The sequence below is a fragment of the Monodelphis domestica genome, chromosome 1 (assembly GCF_027887165.1).
Source record: "Monodelphis domestica isolate mMonDom1 chromosome 1, mMonDom1.pri, whole genome shotgun sequence".
Lineage (NCBI taxonomy): Eukaryota > Metazoa > Chordata > Mammalia > Didelphimorphia > Didelphidae > Monodelphis > Monodelphis domestica.
Genome location: NC_077227.1, coordinates 129,157,322 through 129,174,977, shown reverse-complemented (window position 1 = coordinate 129,174,977; position 17,656 = coordinate 129,157,322).

The window sequence follows — 17,656 nt, the reverse complement described above, 5'->3', positions numbered from 1 at the left end:
AACTTTGGGCCAGTCCTGAATTTCTCATTAATGTTTCCTCAAGCCCACTCCATGGTATGGTTCCCATTTTTACTTTTGTGATTCTTTCTTAGGCTTGTAGTCCCTCCATCCCATCCTATCCAATCCTCATTGTTCTTGATGTCCTTAGTCCCTTTCTCTGTGATGAAACATAGCCTGGGAAGAAGGAATGGTATTGGGAAAAGGGCCATGAAAAAAAAAATTACAGAGGCTATTTTTAACTTGTCCTTAATACCACTCATCTGTTTCATGATGACTCATTAGTATGGCTTCACTCTCTTCTTGCAAATCCGTTTTTTACTCTATAGCTGCCTTTGTTGTTGTTGTCCTCATCTTTGTTTCTCAAGTGCAATATACCTGATTATAACAATGAGGATTGCATTGAAGAGTTTCTGAAGAATCTTCCCATCTCTGTTACCATCCTCTCAGTGGACACATGCTGCTCTCTCTAAATATTTTGTAAATAAGTGGATTGATCCACTCCATATAATTCTAATGATTTATATTGTGGAGTAAATCTAAAACCAATAAAAATGAAGATCACAAACATGAGTCTATTTAAAGCAAACTGATTATTTTTTAACAGTTTCCTCTTACTCTTCACACCCAGTTATGCTGTTCAATCATAATCAAAAACTTCAGTGTTGTGGAAAAAACAAGCCCTCATAGTTTACTGTCATGTTCACACTTCTCCTTGTCTCTTCTCAGTCCCCCGCCCCCATCCCCACCCTATTACAGTGACAGATGACAGGGAATTTTTAGCACAGAAAAGAAGGAGGGGAGAAAAGCTACCATATTTCCATTCTTTCTCACTATGCTTGAATTCCTGTGAAGACTCTGCCCTGGGAAATCCCCAGTTCATTAAAAGGACTACCCTATCTTGAGTATAAGCTTTTTGATGATGAGAGGGACATCTTAGTTATACTCCATCTGCTTCAGCATATTGTACATGCCCAATAAATGCTTGTTGAATGAATGTTGAATGTCAGGGTGACCTTAGGCAAAATTTTAAATTAGAAGTTTGTCTTCATATTCCTTTACCCTACATACTTTACCTGATTTCAGATCATGTATCCCTCACAGTTGTCTTTATTCTCTCCCCCTGGCTGGGTGAGCCCTATATTCTGTCACCTTAGAGCAGAGCCATGCATTGCAGAATTTTCACCCTTTCTGACCCTCAATCAAAAGTAAATTGTCCTAGATCCTAACCCCTAGCTTATGGAATGTTCTAAATCACTGATTCCCAATTTCAAAAAATGGGAAATGAGAGCTCTTTCTAAGATTAAAAAAATGGTGCAAATGTCTTGGTTATAATAGAAAAACACATGATGAAAACTACTATTAATTTATTCATCTCTCTAAGACCATTGTTTCAAAGGATAACAACCAGCATTGGGGAAGGGACTTTTCTATAGCAGGAGTTCTCCACAAATAGTGAAATCCCAGTTCTGAAATGAAACATATCAGTGAGAAAGAGCCAGGGAGTAAGAGAAGAAAGGAAGAAGAGGGAGAAGGGAAGAAAAAGGGGGAGAGAGACAGAGAGAGGGCCAGATTGTATATGCTGTATTCAGACTATGTTTACTTATACAGTTATTTAATGAGATGGCTGATTCACATATGGATTTGAGGACCCTTTGCAATAACCTTGAGTCCCTCAGGAGCCCATAACATAGAGATTGGGAACTACAGCTACAAGCTAATAGGATGATGGATATGAATGGGGCAGTATGGTAGACATCTGCATTTTAATAGCTGATTTACAGAAATAATGCCTTAACCCAAAGGAATGACATTACCAGCAGGAATTTCTAGAAAAGTTTCAGTCAAATGAAGGAAATATTTGGAACCAGGTGGAATATTGTGATATCTCTCAAATCACATCCTGTAGATAGTAACTTAATAAAAATCTCTACCTATCAAGGCTAGGTTTATCTTAAATGAAATAGTATGTTGAATACTGCAAAATACTTTGAAATAGGAGGAAGATCTAGGTTAGAGTCACAGTTCTACTCATAAATTACTATGCAAACTTGGGCAATTCACCTCCCTTCTCTTGGGCTCAGTTTTCTCATATATAAAATGAAAAAATTAGGGGAAAAAAGATCTCTAATGTTCTTACTGGCACTAATAATCATTTGATTCTTCTGAATCTGATCTTTTTTTTTTAATTAGGAAGTATTGATCATAAATAGATATCCCCCTAAATACCTGTCAGAATTTATTTTTCTTTACATTTATTTAAAAGAAATAATCTAACTAAAGTCTGCCGACCAAGGAGCCTAGGTTGCCAATCCTCACTTTAGGACCTATATTTCCCCCACTGTCTAGCATAGCATATTGGACTTAATATGGAATTTTTATTGAAAGAACGAGTGAATGAAATTCATTCCTTCTTGCTCTCCATTTTCCTATAACCCCCCCCCAAGCTTCTTCAGATGGGTTTATCAGAAAATTAGTGTCACATAAAGCCTAACTCTTTAACCTTTGGGATGAATAATTATCTCACATAAAGCCACAAGGGAATATCCTCTTTAAAGTCAATGTCAAAATATGAAAGCAGAATAACTAACACTATACAGAAGAACTATACATGCCTGTTTGAGTGCTTCTACCAGGCTGAATGCTTATTTATATTCTATGCATATAGTCTGGGGATCCTTCTGCCTAGTGGAACAGAAATAGTAATAAACTCCAACATTTTATTAAGTTTATCAAGGGCTAGAATATCTTGTCTGGTGTCCAGAATTTTTCTTAATCTCTCCCAGTACATTTTGTAGCAGCTGTTTTTCCTTAACACATTTGGGTTCATTCTTATAATACAATTTTAATCCAATTATGAGCTCAGATTTGAGTACTAACTGTTGATGTGTAGTCTTGTTAACATTATTATTCTGGCTGGTATCCACAGAAGCCAAGGCAATACATTCTATGCTAGCCATCAGACATCACCTGCAACTACCACTTAGTGAACTTTTCCTCAATAGTAATGCATCACCCACTAAATATAAGGTTAACCTTATAGTTCTACTAATAGTAGGACATATGCTTCCACTTATTTCCCTAGGGATTAGATTTCTAAAGTCCTAAAGTTGATCAGGCCTCAGGCCTCGAAATGAATGATTCAGAGACAGTGTGAAACCCTATCCTTGCAAATCTAACTCATGATATTAGTCTCAGTACCATATTCTTACCTAAATGAAGTGATTAGATATAAATCTTGCATCATATACACAATAAGACTCTACTATAAGATAACTTGCCAAAATATAGTCCAATGTAATGAACCCTTTGAAACTGCATCCCCAATTCTCTTGACTATTGGTGGACTATGTTGCCAGAAGGCTGCTGCTTATTTCTTAAGACTCTAAAGTAACCTTAAGGATCAGAGTTTCTAGCATGGATACTCATTACCCATATGCTTCATGGTTACAATAAGTCAATGGACTTACTTGGCTTTTAGCAAAGCATTTATAGGGGGTATAGTAAGGCCCATTAGTACAAAATATTCCCCCATAAATCTAGCATAATACTTCCCACAAATACAAATTGGGCACATGAGAAAAGTAGGCATAAACTTGAAGTAAGAATGTGAAGAACCTATGTCTCAAAGAAGTATTTTTTTTCATCTCCTTATACTGGCAGAGAGTTGACTGGAAGAATGTGTTTATACTTAAAGTACAATGGCAATGATGCACTGATATAGAGAACATATGTGGCAATAGTACAACTCACAAAATTTGGTTACTGAAAGTCCTTTACTCTTTTCTAATCTTTAAGTTTCCCTTGGTGTAGTTCTTTTACATGCTAAGTGTTGGTGTCCTTGTAGAGTCCATAGCTGGTACTTCTTTCTTCTACTGATCTAGTCTCTCCAATGACTTGATAAATAGTAGGGTGAAAGGGAAAGTTCCAGGAGCCATCAAGCTTCTTCAGATGGGTTTATCAGAAAATTAGTGTCACATAAAGCCTAACTCTTTAACCTTTGGGATGAATAATTATCTCACATAAAGCCACAAGGGACTACACTGTTTGACACAAACACACGTGGAAACCAGGGACTGCAAAGTACCCCCAGGAAGGATGGAAACATCCACTGAAACCCCCTTAAGTGACTTTCCTTATTAAAATCCCCTTATTATTGGAATTGCTATGATTATTATTCTTACTTAGCCCCAGGAAAAAATAGATGAGAGCAACATGCTTACAGGGTTAATACAGATGTCCTACTCTGTCCCACCAGAATATTACCAGGAGATCCTACCTACAAAATTAAACCTAAGGAGTCTTATATACAAACTTAGATAGGACCCTCTTTTCTAGGCATAAAAACTTCTATCAAATCTATTCTCTGAATTCCCCAACCTATATATGGGTCATGTTGATTCTACCCTCTGACCCTGCACTCAATAACAATGTTTTGTTGACTATCTCCTTAGGCTTCATTTCTGTTGTTAGGTTCTATGGAAACATGTATGTTGAGAATGAAACTATGTGCCAAGTAGATGTGTGCTCATGAGGGTATAAAATAAAGCTAAGCCTTAGCCAAGTCTGAGCAGTTTCTCTGTGAAACTCTGTGCTGCAGTTTGAATATGAAAGCTATCTCCCTTGCATAATTATTTCACCTAAGTCACCACACCCAGTCAGAAGAACCCTCAGCTTTGCAGCTTGTGAAAGGAAAGGAGAGGTGGGTAAGGAGAAAAGAGATACAGAGAGAAAGAAACACAGAGATTCTCCATCCATTGTCAATTGTTCAGTTGGGGAGGTTCTTTCCCCTCAAAAATAAAATTACTTAGGCACTTGGCTACCCTGAATTGAAATTCTACTGCTATTAGACAAATTGAACAACTCATTATTAGACTTTTTTTCAAAAATATCTACACTTGTGCCATGTCCAATTCATTTAATCATCCAAAATACTTTTATTATATGGTGTTATCTTCATTCAATGTCCAAATTAGTGGCTTATTCAAATCCAGTTTATGCTTTTGATTTATTAATTCAAAGTATCTGAGACTTCTTTGGATATTATACAATTATTCACATTCATATTCACAAAAGCACAAAAGTATATATTCTATGTTTATACTTTTAGGCATATTTTTGTCGACATTAAGGCATTTTATATATATATATACACATATATATGTTTGTGTGTGTATATACATATATATTACATATACTACAACTTTCACACATTATGTATATCCCATAATAGGTTTTTCATGTTTCTCTCTGGTATTAAAATCATAGATTTAGAGTTAGAAGGGTCTTAGAAGCCATAAAATACAACATAACATTTTACAAATGAAGAAGCTGTGTTTCATAGAGGTTAAGTAACTTTCTAATGATCACATAGACAATAAGTGGTAGGGCTGGGATTCATATCCAGGTACTTTGGACTTCAAATTGACTTCAAATCTGACATTATTTTGGGTGAACCATTTTTGAAACTTTCCTATCTGGTCAATCATCCCACCTAGAACTGCCCCAGCAAATTCTATAAATATTATGCCTTCCTATATACATAAATTAAAACATCATGCTTTGAGTAACTCATTTCCCTGTTTCTCTTCCTAATGAACAGAGTATTGCCCTGCACATAGTAGACACATAATAATATTAATTAATTAGGATTACAATGATTAAATTGATTTGTTACAAATGTAAGGAGGCATTTTCTCAGCACAGATTCCATTCTGTCTTTGGAGTCCAATTTCATAAAATATGAAGCATACAGGTTTGATATGGTTAGCAGTGTGAGAGAAAATAATATCTATGCTCTGGTGATAGTATAGTTCTCTTACTGAGAAAAAGCAAGCATGATTTCTATAATGCCTGGTATCTACATTTTGGGGAAACCAATAGTTCCTTAGGTACATAGATGGCCATTTATAAATCTTTTTTACCTTATGTACCATAATGGAAAGAGTTCTGACTCAGGAATCAGATTATCTAGGTTCAAATTCAATCTCTGTTGCTCCCTAAATACAGATCCTTAGATAAATCTCTTAATCTCCTTGGTCTCAGCTTCTTCATTTGTAAAATGAGGAATTTGGACTAGATGACATATAAGGCCCCATTCTAGTTATATTTCTTGGGATCCTTGCTTATACTTGTCACTTGAAAAATGCATTAATTTAATTTTATTTAAATTTTGTTCAAATTCTTATCATTCCTAAAATTTAGGGTTATTTTAGATTTGAGAATAGTTTCCTTCAAAATGGTCTACTGATCCATGTGGCTTATTGTTCAGCTAGCTTCATTGTCAATTCAGAACATTTCACTATACCTCATTTGTCTATGAACTGTCATTTCATTTTTTAATTGTGTGGATTCAAAATAGCTGCATTCTACCCTTATTCACTTCTACATCCCACCCAATGTGCTATCTCAGCAGTCTTGGCCTGGTGGTTGACTGACTTCCATCAGCCAAAACACTTTGAGCAGTTATAGCTCAATGGTTTTGGATGCTCTTTAAATTTCCTGTGGTTACAGATCATCAGCTAATGCTGTTCGTTTCATTTTATTATTTTTATGGTATTATTATTATTCATACTCCCTCCTTGTCCACACCTCTGTCAATGACATTCTGTCCTGATCTACAATCTCTAAGAGAGGCCAGCATTGTCTAATATACTAGTTATTAATTGGCAGCAGGTCTTTGGGAAATTGATCCTGTAGCAGTATACACAGCTAGATATGTACTCTACCACAATAGGGGTTGGGGCTGACTGACCCATAATATGCAGAACTCACAGCAGGTCAGATGAGCAGCATCAACCATCCATTTTAGATACATAAGTAATTACTCTATATTCCTCCCCCCCCTTTTTATGTTGTATTCCTCTCCAGCTTTTTTTATTCAGTTGTTCAGCCTCAATGTTCTTCAGCTCATTTTGTCAATATCATAATCACTCATTCTCTGTCTGTAAACTTGATCAAAAATTCAAATCTGTAACTCCTAATTTTCTTTCTTGTGACCTTAAACAATACCACCACCCAAGTGGACATTTTTCAAATGTTCTTGAGATTGGTTGATATTTTACCTCTAATCATCTGGGACTATACTTGCCACATGCCTTTGCAAGAGAGACTTCAATTGATGACCAACCTGCACCCCTTATGAAATGGAGGTCCAGTTGACACTGACAATCATTTTGTCTTCGTAATCAATGAGGGAATTAGAATGTGTGTAGTATAGTACATAAAAAATGGGACTTGAAGCTAAAAATTTCTGGTTTCCAGTTCTGCCTCTGCTATATAATGGATTTGTGACCCTGGGCAAATCATCTAATCTCTCAGTATCTGAACAAATCCCTAAGACCCTGTTCCAATAATTTGCCTACTTGAATTAGTAGAGGGAATTTCCTCTCCTAGAAAGTTCTCTCTACCAGTTAAATCTCTGCTACAGTTTCTCTCTCTTCTCCCTCAAGAGGTAATACACTCTCTGATACAAAAAGTATTCAAATTTAGGGTAGATTACCATTTCTCAGTAATTGCGGAGAGGGTATTCCTGGATAGACTATGAGGTTAGACTAGATTATCTCTAGATCCCTTCTAACTCTTAACTTCTATGAGTCTCTGGTATCATCATGTGATGACACAGTGTTTGGCTCTACCTTCCAAAGTATGGTCAAAGAAACAATATTTCATTTTTCCTTGATTTTATTTATATTTTAATTCTATTCCTTGTTCTCTGCCCAAGACTAATATATTTTACTGCTAATATTCTATAACTGAATCATAGAATCTTGGATTTGTAAGCAACCCTGAGGTCTTCTCAGGCAACATTCTATTTAGTTTAAGAACATGTCCTACCATCCATATTTCTGATAGAAGGATATATAACCTTGGCTTAAATATATTCAATATCAAAATGCTGTCCATCAAATGAGATACTCCAAGACTTCCTTGTTCTTCTACCAAAACATCTATGTCTTGTGAGTCTTGAAATTTCTCAGACTTGTGAATGTTAAAAAAATTCTCCATTGGGGAATTCTCCATTGGAACAATTTCCTACTGGGACCATTCCCCATTTGGAAAGTGAGAACTCTACTTAGATCAGAAAAGGGAAGACCTCTACTCCACCCATACTTAAGACTGCTTTAGGGGAGAAAACTCCTTGCTGAACAATGAAAAATACTTACACCCATACTTAAGCCATGCCTATTTTTAGAATTAATACAAAGGGGTGCTAAGTACCTATAAAGGTCAGACAAACTTACATGGGACAAAGAGGGGAGAAACTTACTCAGAGATTCTAACCTACTCAAGTGTGGATTACTAAAAGGATTAGTCTACTCAGGTGTGAATTCAGAATGGGCTGTCCTTTGGAAAACATCTACTGTGATTGGTAGATGTAAGGACTTAGGGGAGGTGACATAGGAGAAATTGCCCTTTAAATAGGAGCTCAGATAGGAGCTCAAGGGAGTCATTCTGAAATATTCAGATTGAGGATTGAGCTGGTGAAAGCAGCTGAGATGAAGCTGGCCTGGTGTCACTAGAATCCTTGCTTGGACAAATCTTGTGGTGAGTGATTTAGATATAAGGACTGACTGATCTTTTCTTTTAGGGCTTAGGCCTGGGTTGGCCAGGGCTGCCTGGGCTGGCCTATTCTTTTCTCATTTATTTCCTTTCTCTTTCTTTCTCTCTCTCTCTCTCTCTCTCTCTCTCTCTCTCTCTCTCTCTCTGTCTCTCTCTCTCTCTCTCTCTCTCTCTTTCTCTCTTTCTTTAATTCTTCATTGTATTATTAATTAAAAATCTCTATAAACCCAGTTGACTTGGGTATATTCATAATTGGGAATATTTCCCTGGCGACCACCTTATATTTGATTTAAAACAAGACACTGTAGTGAAAACATATTTTCTGTGGTCAAATTAGTCACCCACTCTTTTAGCAGCCACAAATCAACCATTTTAACTCTTACAGTTTATGGCATCCACTCTTTTAAATGCCACAGTCTTTACAACCCTGTCTCTATTACATATCAAAGTAGAGGACCCACTAACTATTCATGTTTTGATGCATCATTGCTCAATGTAACAGGAATAAAATACTACAAGTTTCCTCATTATTTTCCATCTCTAATTCTTTTTCATAATTTCCCATCTCTTTCCAAAAAACCAGACCATAATTAGATTTTTGTTCTTTGAATTAATCATTTATAGTTTTTAGGTCTTCTGGTCCTTATATTGTCCCCATCTATCTTTGTTGTATAATTAACCAAAGTTTTATAATGGAATAAACTGTTATATGATATTGACTTGGAGTTGATTTCTTCACTAGTCAAATAATTTCATCATATTTCCCATTATCCTGATTATCTTTATTACTAATTATAAATATGCCATACATAAAAAGGTGACAAATGGCAAAAGCCAATTGTATTGCATTGAGCTAAACCATTTGTAATTTCCCTACTTACCTAATCTCATAACAATTGTACTTCCTGCATAGATGCTCTATTTTATAGTCATCTTATTTCCCTTTATCCTCTGAATCTATCTACATAAAATTAGAGAAGAGGCTTAGGCTAAAATGAGGACTGAAATATAATTTAGTAATAGATCCACTGGGCTTTTGTTTAGAAACTTCCCAGGAAGAGAAAAAAAAAAGCTTGTATTAACAAATTTGCATTAAGTATATACTATATTCAATACAGTGTGCTGGAGACTGGAAGAGATGCAAATATAAGTAACACATGAAATTTGCCCTAGGGAGCTTTCAGTGTAATGGGAAATATGAGACATGTACATAGATTAAATAAAATACAAATTAAAATATATTAAGTGAGAAAAAGGAGTACAAGGGCAATGAAATAAAATGCTGAGTGAGATCACTTTCAGCTATGATAATCAAGAATGATTTTGAGGAATAGATAAACATTTGAGCTTGAAATTGAATTATTAGTAGTAATAATGCCAATTTACATTTATGTAGTGTCACACAATGCATTCCTCATAACAACCAAGAAACAGATAGTGAAAGTATTCATCATTTTGTAGGTGAGAAAAATCAATGGTCAGAGATGTTACTTTCACTAGTGGCTCAGCTAGTAAAGATTGGGGGCAGAATATGATCCTAGTTCTCTTGACTCTATATCCTTTATACCATAAAATTTGTTTTCAATGATTATTTGAAGAGACAGGTAGCACTATGTTCCCCAGAGACTGGGATTGCATCATGGATTGTTTTCTGTTACTAAGTTGCTCTGAGAACCACCATTCAGCTTTGTTTTATAATCCCAGTCTTTGTTTGGCATCATGTCTCAGTGTTTTTAATAAGACTATAATGTAGAAACAGAATAAATTTGGACTAAAAACAAACAAACAAACAAATAAGAATGTTGAATTTCCATTGGGTCATGAGACATTTCTATTTAAGTAAAACAAAATTACTTTTTAAGTAAAGCATCTAGACAGATCATAATCAATCAGCAAACACTTATTAAATACTATGTACCAAATATTGTTCTAGAAAATACAAATATAAATACAAAGACAACAGTGAAACAGTCTGCTCTAGATTAACTTTTTTATTTTATTGTCATGCAAAACATATTTCCATATTGGTCATAGTTGTAAGAGCATAATCATACAAAACTACCCCCCCAAAAAAAACCACAAATACAATGATATGAAAGATAGTATGCTTTGATTTGCAACCATACAACTCGATTATTCTTTCTCTTTAAATGGATAGAATTCCTCATCATAAGTACTTCAGAATTTTCTGAGATCATTGCATTGCTGGCAGTAGCCAAGTTTTCACAGTTGATCATCATACAATAATACTTTTACTATTTATAATGTTTGCCTGCTTCTCCTTGTTTCACTTTATATCAATTTAGATCTTTCCAGCTTTTCCTGAAGTCACTCTGCATATCATTTCATATAACACAATAGTATTCCATCACCAATTTATACTATAAATTCTTCAGACATTCCACAGTTGATGTACATTCCCTTAATTTCCAATTCTTTGCCACCACAAAAAAGATTAGTTGTAAATATTTTTGTACAAGGAGATCCTTTCTGTCTTTTTATGATCTCTTTAGTATACCGAACCAGTAGTGGTAGTACAGGATCAAAGGGTATGCTCAATATCATGGCCCTTTGGGCATAGACACAAATTACCCTCCAGAATAGTTGAATCAGTTCACAACTCTACCAACGACACATCAGTGTCCCAATTTTGTCGCATACTATCCAACATTTATCACTTTCCATTCACACTGCCATTACCTTTTGCAAAAAGTTTCTCCCGTTATAATCCATACTTTACAAAATGATTTTCCTATAGATCTGACCATATCACTCTCCAACTCAATACATTCTACTGGCTCTCTGTAATCTCTAGAATAAACATAAAGTCTTCTCTTTAGCTTGTAAAACTCTTCATAACTTGGTCCCAAATTGTCTTTTTGATCTAATTTGACAGGCCTCCTTCCTTTGCTATGTGATCCAATCAGATTACCTTATCTTTATTCCTCACATATATTATTCCATTTCCTATCACTGTGCTTTGTTTTAGTCCTTCCACCTGCCTATAATTTGTCTATAATCCCAGACCAACTTTTCAATTCAAAGAATCTTGCTCTTCCTTCAAGAGGCAGCTTGAGCACCACCATTTACATGAAGCCTTTCCCAAGTTCTTATCTCTATCTATGTGGCATTAATTTTTACTTTCTTTATGTAGAATGTCCCCAAAAGCCAACATGTCATTTTAAGCTATTAAAGTCTAAAACAGAAAAAAAAAGACTCTCTGAGGGACCTTACATCTATCTATATCTATATGTTTATAGCTGTATCAATATATCTACAGACAAATATACATAGAAAGTGATATGGAAAGATGTGTATATTTGTCTATAAGTAAATCTATAGATAGATGTGTATACATATATGTATTTAAGCATGTATTTGTTTTTTCACCTATTTGAATATAAGGTCCTAAAGAGTGAAATGTAGGAATTATTTCATTCTTTCAATGGTCAGAGCATTCGACACATAGTTGTAGATACTTAATAAATGGTTCTTGAATTGATGGAGTCCAAATGTGTATTGAAACAATCTTTTTTTTCTTAATTTTTCTTGAGATATTTTCAGTCTTTTTTCTTTTGTAACATGGCTAATAAAGAAATATGTTCTGTATGACTGCACATGTATAATCTATATCAAAGTAATTATCTTCTCAAGGAAGGGGAATAGGAAGGGAAAGAATTTTAGAAAAAATAATATTAATTAATTTTACATGAAGATTAAAAAATAAAATATAAGAATATTTAAAAATTTAAAAAAACAAATGGTTCTTGATTTATCTTCACTCAAGAAAGCAGATGCACAAGATCAACACTTTAGCTATTCCTGAAGCAAAAGTACTTTAGAATTGGGGAATATAAGTACTAGTTTATATATTGACTAGATGACTATAGGTACATTATCTGGTGAAGAAAAGTGAGCCAGAACAATAAGTTATATTTTTCTGTGAGTAACCAAGACTATCTCATTAGTTTCTCTTTATTGACCGGTTTTATTCTGCTTCTATATTCTGCTAGATTCCCTCTCACATGGTTTAGTAGAAAGAGCAGTAGACTTGGGGTTCCCAGAGAAAGAGAAGAACTTACCAGTTCCTCCTATGTTCCTTCTATCATTCCTTTTAAGGCTGTCACTGTTTTATAATGTAAAATTATTTTCCTTCTTTTCACCAAAATATTATGAATCATTTAACAAAGGGTAACAAAATGTTAAAATGGGAACATATATGCATAACTAGCACCATTTGACTTTGATATCTTTAGATATTCAGCAATATTTCCCAACATTCTAATTTTCAGCCATAGAGAGCATGGTATGGCAATAAGCAGATCAGTGCTACCATCTTTTGCTAGTCTTAATCATTCCTAGATTTTCCGATTTGTCATTGTCCTTTCTCACAGCTTTAAGTGAACTATTGTACATACATTCATAAATGTCCAAGGAAGTTGAGGGAGTGGGAATAAGATCTGACCAAGGTTTAATAATAATTGTAAGAAATTGTTTTGACATTATGTTAATATCTGTCAGCATATTATACCCAAATTAAAGTTAATCACCAAAATTACAATTGCAGTTCCAAAAATGTAATGAAATAAGATTTGTTGATGAAACAGCAAACTAATAAGCACTTGGATTAACCCTTTGGGGGCCTAAAGTGAATAGCCAGGTATATGAGTTATATACAATGATCTCTGGAAAGTGTATTTCCAGAAAACAAAAGGAAACATAAGTATCTAAACCAAAAACTGGAGGCTGATTCATAGTTATAAATTGTATCAACCTGATTCAAAATGTCCTGTAGAATGAGTACTGTGTGTCATTCTTGGATATGAACTAATTAGCCACGCAATTTTATGTTTCCTTCCATATGAAATGAGATGGGTTAGGCAACCTAATGATTCCCAAAGCCTTTTTAGTATAACACAGTTCAATTGACTAGTAAAAATCTCCTGACTGGTCTTCTTGACTTAAATCTTTTCATGCTGGAGACTGGCTGCCAGATTAATCTCCACAAATGATTTATTTTGTCAAAAATGTTAAGTGGCTTGCCTTTTTGTATAAAATAAAGCCTTAACTTCTTAGCCTGACATTGAAATATCCACAATATAGCTCCAACTTACCTTTCTAAACATATCACTTATCTATTCAAACTCTCCAGACAAGACACAAATGGTTCCATTTAGTGTTTCCCAAACACACACTTTTCTATCTCCCCGCCTTAGATTATACTATATTCCTGCCTAGAATAATAATAGCTGACATTTAAATAGTGCTTTAAGATTTACAAAGCCCTTGACAAATGTTTGATTCTCACAACAACCTTGTGAGATATTTACTATAGGTTTTATCTCCATTTTACAAGTCAAAGAAAGTGGTATTTAGAAAGTCTAAATGTCTTGCCCAGGATCAAGTAGCTAATAAGTCAGAGGTAGGATTCAAATTTGGGTCTCTCCTAACTCCTTTTACAGAATATTTCTGCCTTTTTGTTTTCCTTTTACCTGAATTCCATGCATCATTTAAGGTCCAGCTTAAGTCTCATCTAAGTAAAGTTTACTGAGACAAGTTAAGATAATACACTTCAGATTGAAATTTTGATTCTCTGAATGAACATCTTGAATCCATGCTATCTGTATTATTCATGATTTTTCCTATGGTGCTTTGTTATCTTGGTATGTATATAGGTACTTTTTACCCAGATCAGTTATAAACTCTTTCATATCAAAGACCTTGTCTTAGATCTTTACAACTCCCAAGGTGCTTAGGACTCTGACTTGTACACACTAGACACTCATTTAATGTTCAGTTAATTGACTGATGATTGATAACAGAAGAATCACTCATCCTAATGCCCTACTTTTGACTCTATTGAACAAAATTTCTCAAAGATTCTCCAAGAAGTTCATAGATCTATCTGAAAAAAAAATGTTTTCTAGATGAAGGGGTAGCATCATCAGAACATAGAAGTAGAGTTAGAAAGGAAATCAGAGGCATCTGATTCAATCCCTTTGTTTTACAGATAGGGTCATTTAGATCTACAGAAATTTATTGATTTGCCTAAGTTTATACAGATTAGTAGCATCAGAGGAAAGATTTGAACTCAAGACTTCTGTTATTAAAATGAGTATTCTTTCTACTGTGTCCCACTTCTAAAAGGACCATTATTTTTCTTTCTCTATTTTGGGCTGTCAGTTATGAATTGACCATATACCCATTCAACTTCATCAATTATGAATATTTATTAAGCTTCTGCTATGGGTCAGGTAGAATACATTTGAAAAAAACATTTCAATATCTTGCCTTACTTCCCAGAGTAGCTTAAGACAATTCCTTGCTGTTTGACCCTGGGAAAGTTAATTAATAATCTCTGATTGCCTGACAAAAAGATCTACTGAATCTACTGAGGAGGAAATGGCAAACCACTTCAGTATCCTTGCTACGAAAACCTCTTGAATAGCTATAATCCATGAGTTCAAAAAGAGGTGGACATGACTGAATAAAAACAACATTTATATAGTGATTTTTCCAAATGATATTGCCTTGGAAGTTAATCCCTCCTAACAACCTTGTGAAATGGCTACTACTGGTATTACTATTCTCATTTTAAAGAAGAGGAAACTGAACCTTAGGGAGGATAAGAGATTTGTCCATAAGTACATGGCAAGGAATAATTAATTACAACTTAAAATCATAAAGCTAATTGAGTGTTGGGGGCAGGTTTCAAACCCTGGCCTTCTTACCTCTATACCCATTTCTCACTTCTCTATACCACAATAACCCTGTTTTTCTTAATAAGAGAAAAATATATTCCAATTTCTTTAGGGCTCAAAAGCATCTTCAAACAAACCATACCAATTGCATCACTATAATTCCAATCTTTTAGTTTCTTTTTTCTTTCCTACTTAAATAGAGAAGAGGACACCATTTCTAGTGAGAAGAGTTCAGCCTCAGATTGCCAATTGAAATATAGGCACCTCTGCATTTGAAGAACTGTTTTTTTTTTCATCCATTTCAAATGCATTGCCATTTAATTCAGGAAACAGGATAAATAAGGATACCCAGATGGCCTTCGTGGGACCCTCCATTACTTCATTTGTCTCTATCTGATCTCTCAACACTCTCTCCCTTTACATAATATACAACTCTAATCTTTTCATTCTCTCTCTGAGTGGAGTCAGCCCTCTTAGCTCCTGCCTTTACCTATTTCCTTGTTTCTTCTAATCAGCTCCATTGCCCTCTTCTGGCCCTTTAGCCTTTCATTTATATCCTGGAGGAGATAAGATGCTGGAACTTAACTGCAGTATTCAAAATGGCAATGTACCATTGATTTATACAATGACAAGATAATATTTCCCCTTCTTATTCTCCATCCCCTTTACATAGCTCCATCTTATCTGCTGCTCTGGCTGCCACTGGGCAAGGAGCAAATGACTTCACTGAGTTCCCCATAATGACATCTACTATAGATGTCTCTCTTTTCCTCTATCCTTTTATTTTTTCAAGACACTGAGCTAATTCAAAGCCCGGCAGTGTGTGCATGGAGGCTAAATCATTCTTTTGAGTGAGTTACCTTCCCTTGTCATACAATGTAGATAATTGCCTGTCACAGAATCATCTCATATATAACTTTGTTCCCTAAAGCATTTGGACCCCCCAGTGAAAGGGTAACTGCCAGAAACTTGAAGTGGCCCACCCATTCCACCCCTTCTTGCATTTCCAAGATAATCAGATATGCTCCAAGATGAACAAACATCAATGTGCTTAGTGCAGGGAATGCTGAAAACAGGACTATGAAACTTGCTATTCTCTCTCAAGGGTAGAATTGATGCTACAGAAAAAAGGTCATATTGATGCTAGCATTTCATTCTCTATGAATATTGGTTTCCAAAAGTTTGCAAATAGGTGGCACAGGGGATCAAGTACTGAACTTGAAGTCAAAAAGACGAAGTCAAATCTGGCCTCAGGTATTTACTAGTTGTATGATTTTAGGCAAGGCACATAACCTTTATTTGCCTCAATTTTCTCATCTATGAAAATGGCACCCATACCCCAAGGATGTTGTGAGAACAAAAGGAGATATTTATATAGTATTTTGCAAACATTAAAGTGCTATATGAATATTAACTGTCATTAATATTGTTATCTTAGTTTTCTCTGTTGATTTAACAAAAAAATAATTGTTGATATTTTCTTTGGTGGCTCAATAGAGATCATGGTTATGGGACTAAAATGGTTAATTTTGCTTTTTTTGCTATTATAGACATTAGAAGATGACTCCTGAATAACATCTCCAACCAGGGTCCCTTACAAATACAGAGACTGCCTTATTTTCTTTCCTTTTTTATTTTGTTAACTTTTACCTTCCATCTTATAATCAATATCAAGAATTGGTTCCAAGGCAGAAGAGCAGTAAGGGTTAGGCAGTTTGGGTTAAGTCACTTACCCAGGGTCACACAGCTGTAAAAGGGAATTCTTTGTTCTCTCTGAGTTTTCACTTGTGAAAGGGAATCCTTTATTCCCTTTATCTATTTTGAGTTAACACTAACTTAAGTACCCCTACTTAGATTGTGACGATAGGATTAACTTTCCTTTGTCTACTTTTGAATTGCATCAACAAAAGTTTGAACACCCTACTTAGTATTAGGTGAGAAGTTGTCAAGATACTTAGAGAATTCACAAGTCACTTAGAGAGCTCCACCCTTTTAACTCAATCCCAAACTTGTGAATCCTATGTTCAGAGTTTACACCTTCAGAAACTCAATCAGCCAGGAATCTATGAACCCTTTTGATGAGTGTTCATCCCTCCAGAAGGTGAGAACTTGTTCCCACAAACACTGACCCCTGGGCAGTGCTAGACAATTGGAAATCAGCTCCTGTGAAGAGGGGCAGGGACAAGAAATTACCATAAAAAGCTATGAATCCTGCTGCTTGGGTCAATCTTATGGAAATGGTCTCCTGACTGGAGACAGTCTTTGAGAGAGCTTAGCTTGAGAGTGTGGTTTGGATCTTGGGTTTGTAGCTTGGCTCCAACTTGGACACTGACTCCTAGATTACATGGGGTGAGTGAAAGGTTGACTCCATTCCTAGTTTCTGGAAAGACTAGCTT